Genomic DNA, 16592 nt, shown 5'->3' on the forward strand with positions numbered 1-16592 from the left:
CGCAGAATATTCTGATTATATTAACATATTAGCAGAAAAGGTGAGAGACTTGTAAATGTTGAGGCTCAGAGACTTGGGTGTTCTTGTAAAAGTAATGCAAGAAGTTAGCATGCAGCTACAGCAAGAAATTCGGAAGACAAACAGCATGTTGGCCTTTTAATGCAAGGAGATTGGAGAATAAAGAGACCTCGCTACAATTGTAGAGGGTTTTGAGATCACACCTGGAATGCTCTATTTAGGGAAGAATATGCTTGCATTGCAGGCAGTCCGGCAAAGATTGGTTCCTGGGATGAGAGGGTTGTCCTGTGTTGAGAGGCTGAATAAATTGGGTCTATATTCTCTCTCATTTAGAAGAATGAGAGGCAATCTAATTGAAACATTGAAGATTATAAAGGGACTTGACAGGGTAGATACAGAAACATTATTTCCCCTGGCTGGGGAATCTGGGGGGGGGGGGGGGGGGGGCGCACAGTTTCAGGATAAGTGGCTGAAGGTTTAGGACTGCAATGAAGAGAAATTTTTTACCCTCAAAAGGGTTGTGAATTTTTGGAATTCATTATCCTAGAAGGTTCTGCATGTGGCATCACTAAAGATTTGCCTCAGCCTTAAATATTATCAGCAGCTTGGAATCGAGGGGTATGAGGGGAAAGTAGGAGTTGAAGCCCAAGATCGGCCATGGTATTGAATGGAAGAGCAGGCTCAATGGGTTGTGTAGTCTTCCCCAGCTTCTATTTACAAACATTATTTCTTTATGTAATGCGGTTGATTTGCATGTGGACGTCAAAAAGGTTTTTTATAAAGTGTCACACCACAGGCTTGTTAGCAAAGCTGAAGCCTGTGGAATAAAAGGGACAATGGCAACATGCATATAAAGTTGACTGAGTGACCGGAAACAGATCAGTGATGAACAATTATCTTTTGGACTGGAGGGGAAGTAAACAGTGGGTTTCCCTAGGGGTTGGTATTAGGACCACTCCTCCTTTTCTTAATTTGATAATGACTTGGGTGCACAGGGCCAATTTTCAAAATCTGTGGATGATGCACAACTTGGAATTATCGTGAACTGTGAGGAGGATAGTGATAGACTTCAAAATGACATAGGCAGGATGGTGGAATGGGTGGATATGTGGTAGATAAAACTAAATGCAGAAAAGTGTAAAGTGATCTGTTTTTACAGGAAGGAGGAGACACGATGAAATTAAGGATACAATTCTAAATGGGGTGCAGGAGCATAGATCTGGGGTATATGTGCGCAGATCATTGAAGGTGTCAAAGCAGGATGAAAAAGTGGTTAGAAAGGCACATGGGATCCTGGACTTTATACAGAGGTGTATAGAGTAAAAAAGCAGGGAAGTTAGATGAGCCTTTATTAAAAAGACCAGCTCAGCCTCAAGGAGTATGAAGTCCAATTTTGGGCACCACGATTTATGAAGGACTACAAGGGTTTGGAGAAGGTGCAGGAAAGATTTACAAGAATGGTTCCAGGATTGAGGCCCTTCAGTCAAGTAGATTGGAGAAGGTAATGTTGTTTTGCTCCCTTTAGAGAAGGGAGGATTGAGAGGTGATTTGATAGAGGTGCTCAAAATCGTGAGATGTCTCAACAGCGTAAATGGGGAGAAACTGTTCTAATTGGCAGAAGGGCTGAGAGCCAGAGGGCACCAATTTAAGACCATAAGGGAAAGCCTTTTTAAGTGATGAGTGGTTAAGATCTGCCAGAGAGCAGATTTTGAAAGCATGGCTTTCAAAAGAGCATTGGATAAACACCTGAAGCGAAAGTTTGCAGGGCTGGGGATGGGAGTTTGGGGGGTGCGGGTGTGGTGGTGGGTGAAGGGCATGTAAGTGGGACCAGCTAAGTTGTTTTTGCAAAGAGCTGGCATGGGCATGATGGCTTAAGTGGCCACCTTCTGTGCTGGAACCATTCTATGATTCTTCATCTTAGTAGTATGGTGTGAACTGACCAAAATAAAGAATATTGAATGATAGCCTAGCTTTGTGTATGACTGTTTGCTTCAGTAGTGGTGTGTTTGTCTATAATTTTTTCAAACCTTTATACTGTTTCAGATATTGCAATAAAAAAAACAGATGGTGATTAATGACTTAATGGAACTGAACACATGTTGCTATAAACAACTGAAGCACAGCTTCACTATTTGGCAGAGCCTTGAGATCAAGTTGCTGAAACTAATTTGTTCTGATTGTTGGTGAAGAGTGCTTGATATGATGTGGTTATATTTAACAAATCAGATGTACAGACATAAAAATACAGATGTAGGCACTATAGGACCTGTGTGTGGTAACCTGTGATGGCAGCATAGTATTTTTTTTTGGTGAATCTTGAGGAAGTAAACTACATATTTTCAGTTTTGTTTCCTACTGTGTTGAAGTTGTTGGTTCCTTTCTGGAGTAAAAACGTGAACATGGGGTGGTAAATAGTGAGGAGGATAGCCTTAGATTACAGGAGGATATAGACGGGCTGGTCAGATGGGCTGATCAGTGGCAAATGGAATTTAATCCGGAGAGGGAGTGCAGTGTGAGGTGATGCAGGACAAACAAAGCACGGTAATACACGATGATTGGTACGACCCTGGGAAGTACCGAGGATCAGAGGAACCTTGGTGTGCATGTCCATCGGTCCCTCAAGGTAGCAGGACAGGTAGATAAAAACAGAATTACCTGGAAAAACTCAGCAGGTCTGGCAGCATTGGCGGAGAAGAAAAGAGTTGACGTTTCGAGTCCTCATGACCCTTCAACAGAACTAGGCAAATCCCAGGAAGGGGTGAAATATAAGCTGGTTTAAGGTGTGTGGGGGGGTGGGGGGAGAGAAGTGGAGGGGGGTGGTGTGGTTGTAGGCAAAAGCAGTGATAGAAGATCATCAAAAGATGTCACAGACAGCAGAACAAAAGAACACATAGGTGTCGAAGTTGGTGATATTATCTAAACGAATGTGCTAATTAAGAATGGATGGTAGGGCACAAGGTATAGCTCTCGTGGGGGTGGGGGGAGCATAAAAGATTTAAAAATATTTTAAAATAATGGAAATAGGTGGGAAAAAGAAAAATCTATATAATTTATTGGAAAAAAACAAAAGGGGGAAGAAACAGGTTGTTCACCTTCATTGGTGAATGACTACCTTGAAGAAGTATTGCTCTTCTCTCCGACAGGATTTTCGTATCTCTCTTTTGTCTTGCTCACCTTCATTGCTTTCCATTTCTCGCCTGGTGTTTGACAAGGTGTTTACCAAAACCCGCTTTATAATATCACCACCTTCAACACCTCTTTGTCCTTTTGTCTGTGACATCTTTTGGCTATCTCCACCTATCACTGGTCCTCTATCCAGCTCTACTTGTCCCACCCTCCCCTTAAACCAGCTTATATTTCACCTCTTCTATTTTTACTTAGTTCTGTTGAAGGGTCATTCGGACTCGAAACTTTAACTGTGTCCCTCTCTGCAGATGCTGCCAGACCTGCTGAGTTTTTCCAGGTATTTTTGTTTCTGTTAAGTTCATTGGTTGGCAAAAAACTGTTAGGGAGTGTCTTTAAATAGCTGTAAATTAGAAAAGAGAATTATTTTTAAAGAAGAAGCTATTTGGATTTGAGTAAAAAGCACTAGGAATAAGGGGAAGTAAGGGCCAGTAAAGTAATATAAGTAAATCAGAGTAAAATAAAGATAATGTAAAGGAACTAAAGTTAAGACATGGCAGGGCAGCTCACTCATGTGGAATGCATGTCTTGTACTATGTAGGAAGCCGTGGGAACTACTGATGATCCAGGTGACCACATGTGCACGAAGTGCTGCCAGCTGTAGAAACTTAAGCTCTGGGTTTTGGAGCTCCAGTGGCAGCTGGAGTCACGGTGGTGCGTCTGCAAGGCTGAGAGCTACCTGGATAACACATTCAGAGAGGTGGTCGCACCACAGGTTAGGGGCATGGAGGCAGAAAGGGAATGAGTGGTCCAAGAGAAGCAGGCAGGTAGTGCAGGAGTCCCCTGGGGTCCCAATTACTAATCAGTATGCCATTTTGGATACTGGCAAGGGCATTGGTTCCTCAGTGGAGTACAGTCAGAGCCAAGTTTGTGGCACCATGAACAGCTGGGCTGTACAGGAGATGAGGAAGAAGAAAGGAAGAGCAAGAGAGATAGGGGATTCGTCAGTTAGGGGAACAGACAGGCATGTCTACAGCCACAGACATGAGTCCAGGATGGTATGTTGCCTCCCTGGTGCCAGGGTCAAGGATGTCACAGAGCAGCTGCAGGGCATTCTTCTGGGGAGTGTGAACAGTCAAAGGTCATGGTCCACATTGGTACCAATTACTTAGGTAGGAAGTGGGGGGGAGATGTGGTCCTGCAGACAGAATTTAGGTAGCTAGGTAGAAAATCAAGCAAGACCTCAAAAGTAGTAATCTCTAGATTACTCCCAGTGCCACAGAAATAAGAGAGTAAGGCAGATGAACAGATGGCTGGAAAGGTGGTGCAACAGGAAAGGCTTTAAATTCCTGGGACTGGCTCAGAAGATGGTACAAGCCAGATGAGTTACACCTGAACAGAGCCAGGGCTTGCAGGGCGTTTTGCTAGTGCTGTTGGGGGGCCTTTAAACTAACTCCGCAGTGGAACAGGAACCAGGAAAGAATGTCAAAGTGCAATACCAAGGTGCATAAATAATGGGAGAGATATTCTAGTGTTATCTGCAAATTAATAGGGAGAGTCGAAGGAAGGGAGAAAGTGAAGAAATCTAAATCTGGGTTATACTGCATGTAGGTGAATGCACGGAGTATTGTAAATAAGATTGGCGAGATACAGGCGCAGATTGCCATGCGAAATTATGATGTTGTGGCAATAACAGAGACTTGGCTCAGGAAGGGCAGGACTGGGTGTTAAACATTCCTGAGTACAGCGTGTTCAGGAAAGACAGGGCAGGAAGAGGAGGAGGAATGGCTGCATTGGTTAAGGAGAGCATTGTAGTGCTGGAGAAAGAGGATGTGCCAGAGGGTTCAAGGGCAAAATCAATTTGACTAGAACAAAGGACTGGGCAAGTACATTGCTCAGTGTAATCTGCAGGCCACCAACTAGTGGGAAGGATGTAGAGGAACAAATCTGCAGGGAAATTACAGAGAGGTGCAAACATTATAGAGTAGTTATAATGTGGGAGTTTAATTACCCAAATATAGACTGGGACGTTAGTGGTGTAAAAGGCAGAGAGAGGAGCAAAAGGGTTCCTAGAGTGTGTTCAGGAGAATTTTCCACAGTGGTATGTGCCCAGTCCAACAAGAAAGGAGGCACTGATAGACCTGGTTCTTGGAAATGAGGTGGACCAAGTAGATCAAGTGTCAGTGGAGCAACATTTAGGAGACAGGTGATCATTGTATCATAAGGCTTAGGATGATAGCAGAAAAGGACAATGGGGAATCCAGAGTAAGAATAATTAACTGGAGGAGAGCTGACTTCAATGGGGCAAGAACAGATCTGAGCTGGATAGACTGGAACCAAAGGCTGGCAGGAAAAATTGCAGCTGAACAATGGGCAGAAATGGTTCAGGCCAGTCAAGGTGTACTCCCTCAAAAGTGAAGGGTAGGGCAAATAAATCCAGAGCTCTCTGGATGAAAAAGGAGATAAAAATTAAGATAAAGAAGAAAAAAGAAGTGTGCTTATGACAGGTATTAGGTAGAAAACAAACAATTGAGAACAAAGCTTATTACAGAAGGATCAGAGGAGAAGTGAAGAAGCAAATAAGATAAGCAAAGAGTGATAATGAGAAAAGACTGGCAGCAAACAAAGGGCAATCCCAAAATCTTCTAGGAGGCACATAAATAGTAAGAGGGTGGTAAAAGGAGTAGGACCGATTAGGGACCAAAAAGGGGATTTACACATGGAGGCAGGAAGCGTGGCTGAGGTATTAAATGAATACTTTGCATCTGTCTTTACCAAGGAAGCAGATGCTACCCAAGCCATGGTGACAGAGGAGGAAACCATGTCACTAAAAAGATTCAAAACTGATAAGGGGGTGGCATTGGATAAACTGTCGGTACTTAAGTTGACAAGGCACTGGGAACAGATGAGACACATCCAAGGATACTGAAAGAGAGAATGGAAATTGCAGAGGCACTGGCCATAATCCTTCAGTCTTCCCTAGACTCAGGGGAGGTGCCAGAGGGCTGGAGAATTGCAAACTTTACACCCTTGTTCAAATAATGTTGTAATGATAAACCAAGCAATTACAAACCAGTCAGTTTAACTTCAGTGGTGGGGAAGCTTCCAGAAGCAATTATTTGGGATAGAATTAATAGTCAAATGGAAAAATGTGAGTAGATTAGGATGAGTCAGCAAGGATTTCTTAAGGGAAAATTGTGTTTAACTAATTTGCTGGAGTTCGTTAAAGAGGTAACAGAGGGTTGAGGCGGGTAATGCTGTTATGAGATGTAAATGGACTTCCAAAAGGCATTCGATACAATGCCACACAGGCTTGAGAAGTTATAGCTCATGGAACAAAAAGAGACAGTAATAACAGATACAAAATTGGCTGAGTAGTAGGAAACAGCGAGTAAAGGTTAATGGATATTTTTTGGGCTGGAGGAAGTGTTTGTAGTGGAGTTCCCCAGGGATTGGTATTGGGACCCTTGATTTTCCTGATATTTATTAAATGATCTAGATCTTGGTGTGCAAGGGACAATTTCAAAGTTTGCAGATGATACAAAACTTGGAAATATTGTAAACTATGAGGAGGACAGTGTAGAACTTCAAAATAACACAGACAAGTTGGTGGAGTGGGCAGCTAGGTGGCAGATGAAGTTTAATGCAGAGAAGTGTGAGGCGATACATTTTTGGTGGGAAGAACTTGGAGAGACAATATAAAGTAAAGGGTACAACTCTAAAGGGTGTGCAGGAGCAGAGGGTCCTCGGTGTATATGTTCAGAAAGTGGCAGGCCAGGTGGAGAGAGCAGTTAATAAAGCATACCAGTATCCTAGGCTTTATTAATAGGGGCATAGAGTACAACAGTAAGGAACTTGTATAAGACACTTGTTAGACTTCAGCTGGAGTATTGTGTACAGTCCTGGGCACCACATTTTAGGAAGAATGTGACTGCATTGGAGAGAGTGCAGAAGAGGTTTACAAAAATGATCCCAGAGATAAGGAACTTCAGTTATGAAGACAGATTGGAGAAGTTGGAAATGTACTCCTTGGAGAGCAGAGGCTAAAGGGAGATAGAGATGTTCAAAATCGTGAGGCTGGACAGAGTAGATCGGGAGAAATGGTTCTCAATCCTTTTGCGAGCAGGAATGAGGGAGCACAGGTTCAAAGTCATTTGCAAAAGAAAAAGCGATGTGAGAAGAAACTTCTTCTACACAGCAAGCGGTTCAGGTCTAGAATGCACTGCCTGAAAGTGTGGTGGAGGCAGGCGTAATCAAGGCATTCAAGAGGGCATTAGATAATTATTTAAATAAAAACAATGTGCAGGGTTATGGGGAAAAGGCAGGAGAATAGCATTGAGTCAATGCTCTGAGAGCCAATGTAGACATGGTGGGCTGAAAGGCCTCCTCCTGCACTGTAAAAATTCTGCGATACCGCGATAAACCTACACCTCAAAAAGGGTATCGATACACTAAAGACTCAGAGGGGACCAAGTGTAAAGTGGATGAACTATGTTAGATTAAATAAATTTAAGAGCTCCAGTCTAGAACATGGGCTAGGAATGGGAAGGCAAGAACTTCAATATATTATTTCATTATAGATGATGAACTCAACATTATTTCAAAGTCAGTCAGGATCAGTGGACACAGGTTTAAATTAACGTACTGTAACTTACAGTTCGGGGAGACAGTGGTGTAGTGGTAATGTCGCTGGCTAATGCTCCGGGGACATAGGTTCAAATCCCACCATGACAACTGGTGGAATTTGAATTCAGTTAATAAATGCGGAATATAAAGCTATGAAACTGATCACCGATTGTTGTAAAAACACATCTGGTTCACTAATGTCCTTTAGGGAGGGAAATCTCTCATCCTTACATGCCTCCTGTGACTCCAATGTGGTTGACTCGTAACTGCCCTCTGAAATTACCCAGCAAGATCAGTTCAAGGGCATTTAGGGATGGACAACAAATGCTAACCTTGCCAGTGACATCCACATCCCAGGAAGAATAAAGAAAAAGAAAGTTAACAGGATGATAGATGTTTGGAATAGTTTACCATGTTAGGTAGCTGAGACAATAACAATGCAAAATGCAGTTCCATGCAGGGCTAAATACAGAACAACCTTAATTTTCACATGTTTATCAATATCTCAGCTAAGCAGTAAACAATTGGCAAATAAATTAATCCTTCTGTTCACATTAATCAGTAACAGCTAGGGTACAGCAACAGCCATGAAACCTCATGGCATCAGGTCAAACATGGGCAAGAAAACCTCCTGCTGATTACCAGGTACTGACCTCCTTCAGCTGATGAATCAGTGCACCTCCATGTTGAACAGCACTTGGAGGGAGCACCGAGGGTGACAATGGGGCAGAATGTACTCTGGATGGGGTCTTCAATGTCTAACACCAAGAGTGGCTCAGTAGCACCACTAATGACCAAGCCATAAAGGATATAGCTGCTGGACTGGGTCTGTGGCAAGTGGGAGGGACCCAAAAGGGAAAAACATACTTGACCTCATCCTAAACAAAAACAGAATTACCTGGAAAAACGCAGCAGATCTGGCAGCATCGGCAGAGAAGAGTCGACGTTTCGAGTCCTCATGACCCAACTGAGTTCTGCTGAAGGGTCATGAGGACTTGAAACGTCAACTCTTTTCTTCTCCGCCGATGCTGCCAGACCTGCTGAGTTTTTCCAGGTAATTTGTTTTTGTTTTGGATTTCCAGCATCCACAGTTTTTTGTTTTTATCTCTTGACCTCATCCTCACCAACCTAACTGCCGTAAATGCATCAGTCCATGACATTATCGGTAGGAGTGAACACCGCGCAGTCATTAGGAGATGAAGTCCTGCCTTCACATTGAGTTTACCCTCCATCGTGTTGTGTGGTATTACCATCATGCTAAATGAGAAGGTTTTGAACAGATCTAGCCACTCGATACTGAGCATCCACGAGGCACCGTGGGCTATTAGCAGCAGCAGCAGAATTGTACTAAAACACAATCTTATGGCCTGGCATATCCCCCACTCTACCATTATCAAGCCAGGGGATCAACCCCTGGCTCAATAAAGAATGCAGGAGGGCATGCCAGGAGCAGCACTTGGCATACCTTAAAATAAGGTATCAACCCTGTGAAGCTATAACACAGGACTACTTGCATGCCAAACAGCATAAGCAGCAAGGGACAGGCAGAGCTAAATGATCCCATAACCAACAGATCAAATCTAAGCTCTGCAGCCCTGCCACATCCAGTTGTGAATGGTGGTGGATAATTAAACAACTCACTGGAGGAGGAGGGGACTATTCCACAAATATCCCAATCCTCAATGATGGGGGAGCCCAGCACATCAGTGCAAATGATAAGTGTGGCATCAAGGAGCCGCAGCAAAACTAGAGTCAACAGGAATCAGAGGAAAACTCTCTACTGGTTGGAGTCATACCTAGCACAAAGGAAGATGGTTGTGGTTGTTGGAGGTCAGTCATCTCAGCTCCAGGATATCACTGCAGGAGTTCCTCAGGGTAGTGTCCTAGGCCCAACCATCTTCAGCTGCTTCATCAATGACCTTCCTTCCATCATAAGGTCAAAAGTGGGGATGTTCGATGATGATTGCACAATGTTCAGCATCATTCGAGACTCCTCAGATACTGAAGCAGTCCATGTCCAAATGCAGCAACACCTGAACAATATCCAGGCTTGGGTTGACGATTGGCAAGTACATTCTCACCACGCTTGGCCTAAATAGCCAAGTGGTTATAGTACTGGGTTTGTAACCCCAAGCTCAAGAGTTCAAATCTCACAATGGCAAACTATGGAACAATGAGCCTACGGCCATACTAGTCTGAAAAAAAAACGCCCGATCTCGTCTGGTCTCGGAAGCTAAGCAGACTCAGGCCTGGTTAGTTCTTGGATGGGAGACTGCCTGGGAATACCAGGTGCAGTAGGCTTTAAGCTTGGCCTAAATAGCCAAGTGGTTATGGTACTGGGTTTGTAACCCCAAGATCAAGAGATCAAGAGTTCAAATCTCACAATGGCAAACTATGAAACAATGTAACTTCATCTGAAACAGATGGAAACGGGTTTGTACTCGAAAGAGTTACATTCTCACCACGCTTGGCCTAAATAGCCAAGTGGTTATGATACTGGGTTTGTAACCCCAAGATCAAGAGTTCAAATCTCACAATGGGAAACAATGTAACTTCATCTGAAACAGATGGAAACGGGTTTGTACTCAAAAGAGTTACATTCTCACCACACAAGTGTTAGGCAATGACCATCTCCAACAAGAGAGAATCTAGCCATTGCCCTTGACGTTCAATGGCATTACCATCACTGATAACCTGGGGATATCACTGACCAGATACTGAACTGGACTAGCCACATAAACACAGGCTACAAGAGCAGATCAGAGGCTAGGAATCCTGTGGCAAGTAACATGCTTCCTGAATCCCTAAAGACTGTCCGCCATACAAGGTCCAAGTCAGGAGTATGATGAATACTCCCCACTTGCCTGGATGAGTGCAGCTCCCACAGCATTCAAGAAGCTTAACACCATCCAGGACAAAGCAGCCCACTTGATTGGCACCACATCCACAAACATTCACCCCCTCCACCATTGACGCACAATAGCAGCAGTGCGTACTATCTACTACATGCACTGCATGAATTCACCAAGGCTCCTTAGACAGCATCTTCCAAACCCACAACCACTACCATCTAAAAGGACAAGGGCAGCAGATCCAGGTTGTGGTATTCCCATGTAAGTTCTCCTCCGAACCACTCATCATCCTGACTTGGAAATACATCGCTGTTCCTTTACTGTCACTGGGTCAAAACACTGGAACTCCCTCCCTAACAGCACTGTGGGCTTACCATGTGGACTGCAGTGGTTCAAAAAGCCAGCTCACCACCACCTTCTAAAGGGGAACTAGGGATGGGCAATAAATGATGGCCCAGCCAGCAAAGTCCACATCCCATGAATAAAAAAAACAGCTCATCTAGACAACCTTTGGCTAGGAGGAAATAAAAAGTGAGAAGAAAGGGAACATGGGAGGGATAATAAAAGACAGAAGATCGGGTGTTAAAGAAGTATAGCAGCCACTCAGCAAAGAACAGCTGTAGGAAAAGGTCCCAATCCAGTGGCACTGCCAAAAGGAAAAAAAACTTCACATTTCTGCAAATAGTTAGCACTGTTACGATCCCAGCTGATGTTACCATTGGACAAGTCTGATCTAGGGGGAGACCCAGTGACAATAAAGGAACAGCGAAGTATTTCCAAGTCAGGATAATGAGCAGTGGTATTGTTATTGGACTGGTAATCCAGAGACTCCGGTTTGAACCCCATCACAGCAGATGGGGGGATTTGAATTTAAAGTCTAATGATGCCCACTAAAGGGAAGGAAATCTGCCATCCTTACCTGGTCTGGCCTACAGGTGACTCCAGACTCTCAGCAATGTGGTTGACTCCTAAATGCCCCCTGAACAAGGGCAATTAGGGCAATAAATTCTGGCCATGCCAGCAATGCCCACATTCCATGCAGGAATAAAAACAAAATCCCTAACTTTTATTTTTAAGAAACTGTGGGTTACTGAACACATTCACAAGAGTCTGCTAAGAAAAAGAATGAACTATATTATTACACTAGACAAAAAGACTGGAAAGATCTCAATACAAACCAGTAAATGATTAAATCACTATTCCTACAAATACATACAAATTTATAAAGATAACAATTTACAATATCTCTTATACTCTAATATTCAGGGCAAGTAGGTGGTACATGTGATCTAATAGAAGACCTGTGGTCAGACACACCACACCCCAAAACACGTGATAGATGCCACCAATATAGATTCCACGGATATCTCATTAACTCAGGGTACATTGGCCTTCATCGCAAGAGGATTCAAGTACAGTAGCAGGGATGTCTTGCTGCAATTGTACAGGAGCCTTGGTGAGACCACACCTGGAATACTGTGTGCAGTTTTGGTCTGCGGCCATTCTTCAGCTGGCGCATACGCAAAAGACCCGGAGATCATTAAAAACAGAAATGCACACATGTGGCCATTTTCCAGCCAGTGCATGCACAGAAGGCTCCAAGGACGAAAAAAGCATGATCTGTTCATGTGTAGCCAGCGCATGAGCAGAAATCTCCCCCCACTCCACCCCCACCCCCATCTCCCCTCCCCCCAACCCCCTCCACCCCCCCCTCCCCATCTCGCCCCTCTCCCCCCCACATCTCGCCCCTCTACCCCCCACCCCCCTCCCCATCTCGCCCCTCTCTCCCCTCCCCCCCCCACTCCCCACTCCCCCCACCCCACCCCCTCCCCCTCCCCACCCCCCCCCCCACCCTCCCCCCCACCCCCCCACCCCCCCACTCCCCTCCCCCCCCCCCCCCCCCCACCCTCCCCCCCCCACCCCCCCACCCCCCCACCCCCTCCCCCCCCCTCCCCCACCCTCCCCCCCACCCCCCCCCCCCCCCCTCCCCCACCCTCCCCCCCACCCCCCCCCACCCCCCCACCCCCCTCCCCCCCCCCTCCCCCCACCCCCCCCCCACCCCCCTTCCCCCCCCCCCCCCCCCCCACCCCCCCCCCACCCCCCCTTCCCCCCCTCACCCCCCTCACCCCCCCCCCCACCCCCCCTTCCCCCCCTCACCCCCCTCACCCCCCCACCCCCCCTTCCCCCCCCCCCCCCACCCCCCCCCACCCACCCCCCCCCCCACCCCCCACCCCCCCCCCACCCCCCCCCCACCCCCCCCTCCCCCCCCCACCCCCCACCCCCCCCCCCCCCCCACCCCCCCCACCCCCCCCCCCCCCACCCCCCCCCCCCCACCCCACCCCCCCCCACCCCACCCCCCCCCACCCCCCCCCCCCCCCACCCCACCCCCCCCCCCCCCACCCCCCCCACCCCCCCCCCCCCCCCCCCACCCCCCACCCCCCCCCCCCCCCCACCCCCCCCCACACCCCCCCCCCCCCCCCCCCCACCCCCCCCCCCCCCCCCCCCCCCCCACCCCCACCCCCCCCCACCCCCACCCCACCCCACCCCCCCCCACCCCCCCCCCCCCCCCCCCCCCCCCCCCCCCCCCCCCCCCACCCCCCCCCCCCCCCCCCCCCCCCCCCCCTCCCCCCCCCCCCCCCCCCCCCCCCCACCCCCCCCCCCCCCCCCCACCCCCCCCCCCCCCCCACCCCCCCCCCCCCCCCCCCCCCCCACCCCCCCCCCCCCCCCCCCCCCCCCCCCCCACCCCCCCCCCCCACCCCCCCCCCCCCCCCCCCCCCCCCCCCCCCCCCCACCCCCCCCCCCCCCCCCACCCCCCCCCCCCCCCCCCCCCCCCCCCCCCCCCCTCCCCCCCCCCCCCCCACCCCCCCCCCCCCCACCCCCCCCCCCCCCCCACCCCCCCCCCCCCCCCCACCCCCCCCACCCCCCCCCCCCCCACCCCCCCCCCCCCACCCCCCCCCCCCACCCCCCTCCCCCCACCCCCCCCCCCCCACCCCCCCCCCCCACCCCCCCCCCCCCCCCCCCCCCCCCCCCCCCCACCCCCCCCCCCCCCCCCCCCCCCCCACCCCCCCCCCCCCCCCCCCCCCCCCCCCCCCCCCCCCCCCCCCCCCCCCCCCCCACCCCCCCCCCCCCCCCCCACCCCCCCCCCCCCCCCCCCCCCCCCCCCCCCCCCCCCCCCCACCCCCCCCCCCCCCCCCCCCCCCCCCCCCCCCCCCCCCCCCCCCCCCCCCCCCCCCCCCCCCCCCCCCCCCCCCCCCCCCCCCCCCCCCCCACCCCCCCCCCCCCCCCCACCCCCCCCCCCCCCCCCCCACCCCCCCCCCCCCCCCCACCCCCCCCCCCACCCCCCCCCCCCCCCCCCCCCCCCCCCCCCCCCCCCCCCCCCCCCTCCCCCCCCCCCACCCCCCCCCCCCCTTCCCCCCCCCCCCCCACCCCCCCTCCCCCCCCCACCCCCCTCCCCCCCCCACCCCCCCCCCCACCCCCCCCCCCCCCCCCCCACCCACAAACTCCGAATCACAAGACATAGATTAAGTCTCGTCCAGTCACCTCACATGTCAGTTCCCATTAGCTAGATACAGAGCAGAACCAGGGAAACAATTCCCTGCATCCTGCAAACTGAATATGGACAGGAGGCCAATTTCAAAACAGCAATGGAAATATTCACTGTAGAAAGTTAAAACTTCATGAGAAGAAAAAAGTTAATCTGTCATACATACAACCTAAACAAAGATAAAACAATGGCTGATCGCTTTAACCTCTGCTTATTCATCATCTCCCAACAGCATTAGGGAGCTTGTCTTAAACTATTCTCACCTCCATCCCTTTTCAAAACAAAACTCTTACAGTGTATCATTTAACCATCGCCTCTTTACTCCATAACGTTTAATCCATTGAATTGGTACACTTGATTACACAGTCTATGCTGAATGGCCTCGCCCCATGCTTCGTGCTGCCACACCCATTCTAACTGGATTCCCACATCTCCAAAGTCTCAACAAAGAATAAAACAAATACAACGCAATGGAAATAAAAATGCTAGCATACAAAAGTAACCCAGTTACAAAATACCTTATATTTTAGAAAAAGCTAAATCTGCATTGCACCAGACATCAGTTCACAAGTTAATTTAAATACAAATGTTAAAAATTACACAATTTGACAGGTTCACTCAATCACAACAATACACACCCGTGTAATGCCCCAAGCAATATATTTAATAGAGAAAATTATTTTAATTGTTTTTTTTCTTTTACCTGTATTTGGTATAAGTTCCTGTAAATTTTAAATACTGCAGTGGCTCCTCAGAAGGAAATTGTTTTTATGGCTATATATTGGGCTACAGAGATTAATTCTCAAACACAGGAGTAAAACCAAAGAGACAAGTCAATGCTGCAAAGTTAGTCAGCCCACTGAAAGGGGGAGGGACAATTACAACCAAACCTGATAAACCGTCGCGGCGTGCGTACGCTAATTTCTCCCACCTCCTCGGCGCTTGAACGACAGGCGGGACAACCAATCGGCGCTTGGAGCGCCCATGTGGGGAGCGAGCTTCCCATCCAATTGACGTCATTACGTCAAACTTCCGCTAACAAGTTGCGTTGACAGGAAAGGCACCGCCCCGAATAACTGATGATTTTTTCCCCCCATTTACCCGCCCCAACCCAACCTTTAAAGTGGCGGAATTTGAATATATATTTTAACTTCAAGTTATCACATGAAATTTGACTTACGTTTTGCTGATTGGAAATCTTGCCACGGTAATTTTTAAATTTTTTTGGCTTCCCCAACTTTATTTTAATTTCTCTCCCCCTGTCGTTTTCAAGCTTGGGAATTCAATCTGTGCGACCGCTAAAGGTCCTCTTCTCAACCTAATGTGATGACGCAAGGTTTGATTGCCAGCACCTCTGACCAATTGCTTGCTGCGTCAAGGTTTGGTGACGCCGGATTGTGATGTGGGGCGGCCAATTGCGTCGAGAGGTTTGTGCTGAGCAGCGGGAGAGGGGCGGGACTTTGGGCTACAGCAGCAAACTAGATTGAGAAAGAGGGAGGCGTCGATAAAACTGATGCTCAAACTATTTTCAGCCCACCCACACAAGGAAGACTCAATCTTGTTACCTAGTGTTAGCATAAGTTAATTTTTTTTTGTGCTCATCAGTATCTTTTTATTTAAGGCATTTTTAAATCAAAATTTCCTTCCTGGCCACTTACTTATATCCCACATATTGACAACTCTGGTACAAAGTTGTGTTAAGCCTGATTTCACTTACCCCTCTCCCCTTTAATGTAAACTCCGACTTACTCTAATGCAACCCTAAAGGATCAGCCTGTGCTTCCATGTGTGATGGAAGTCAAAAGAGCAATATAAATGCAAGTTATATTGTGGCAGCCAAGGGAAGTTGAGTGAGGCCATAGCTTAAAAGTAAAAGGAAGATTTTGATAATTTGGTAAGATGTCAGTTTGGTTCATCGGCCTCTGGATCCTAAGGTAGTACATTCTATCCCCACTAGAGTCTTCAACATGCAATGTAGGATGATACTTAAATGAAAAATAACGAATGAGTGCTGCACTGTCAGAAGCACTCTTTTCCTGTGCTGTTTATGACTATAAAATAACTACTAGAAGAGCAGTTGAAATCTAGTACAAAAGCAAAATACTGTGAATGCAAAATTGAAATGAAAACAGGAAATACTTAGCAGATCAGGCAGCATCTGTGAAGAGAGGAACAATTACTTTCAGGTCAATAACCTTTCATTAGAGCAGATGCTGCCTGACCTGCTGAGCATTTCCATATTTTCTGGTTTTATTTATGGGTGAGCTCTAGTCTCTTGGTCGTCATTTAATTACTGGCACAAAATTATTGTGGTATTTGGCCAGAGAGAGAGGGAGAGAGACAAGCCCCTGTTGCAAGAGCCAGGGATGTACTGGATGGAGCTGGAGAAGATTGGATGTTGCCAGAGATGGACATCCAAATACCATGGA

At 48.4% G+C, this 16592-nt stretch overlaps 1 protein-coding gene and 1 pseudogene across 6 annotated transcripts in view; one reads left to right on the plus strand and one right to left on the minus strand.

The window, feature by feature from the left end:
• The window catches only part of LOC121278767 (microtubule-associated protein 4-like), a 376105-nt gene extending 360617 nt beyond the window's left edge, over positions 1-15488 (minus strand). For 5 of the 6 annotated variants that reach the window (XM_041189191.1, XM_041189192.1, XM_041189188.1 and 2 more), the window contains exon 1: positions 14867-15016. The gene's annotated coding sequence lies outside the window, so the exon portion shown is untranslated. Of the gene's footprint in view, positions 1-14866; positions 15017-15343 lie in introns of those variants that run through there. The other variant, XM_041189187.1, reaches the window with a different exon arrangement.
• LOC121279474 lies at positions 9945-10068 on the plus strand (annotated as a pseudogene).
• Positions 15489-16592: the final 1104 nt, after the last annotated feature.

The sequence above is a fragment of the Carcharodon carcharias genome, chromosome 6, assembly GCF_017639515.1.
Source record: "Carcharodon carcharias isolate sCarCar2 chromosome 6, sCarCar2.pri, whole genome shotgun sequence".
Taxonomy (NCBI): Eukaryota; Metazoa; Chordata; class Chondrichthyes; order Lamniformes; family Lamnidae; genus Carcharodon; species Carcharodon carcharias.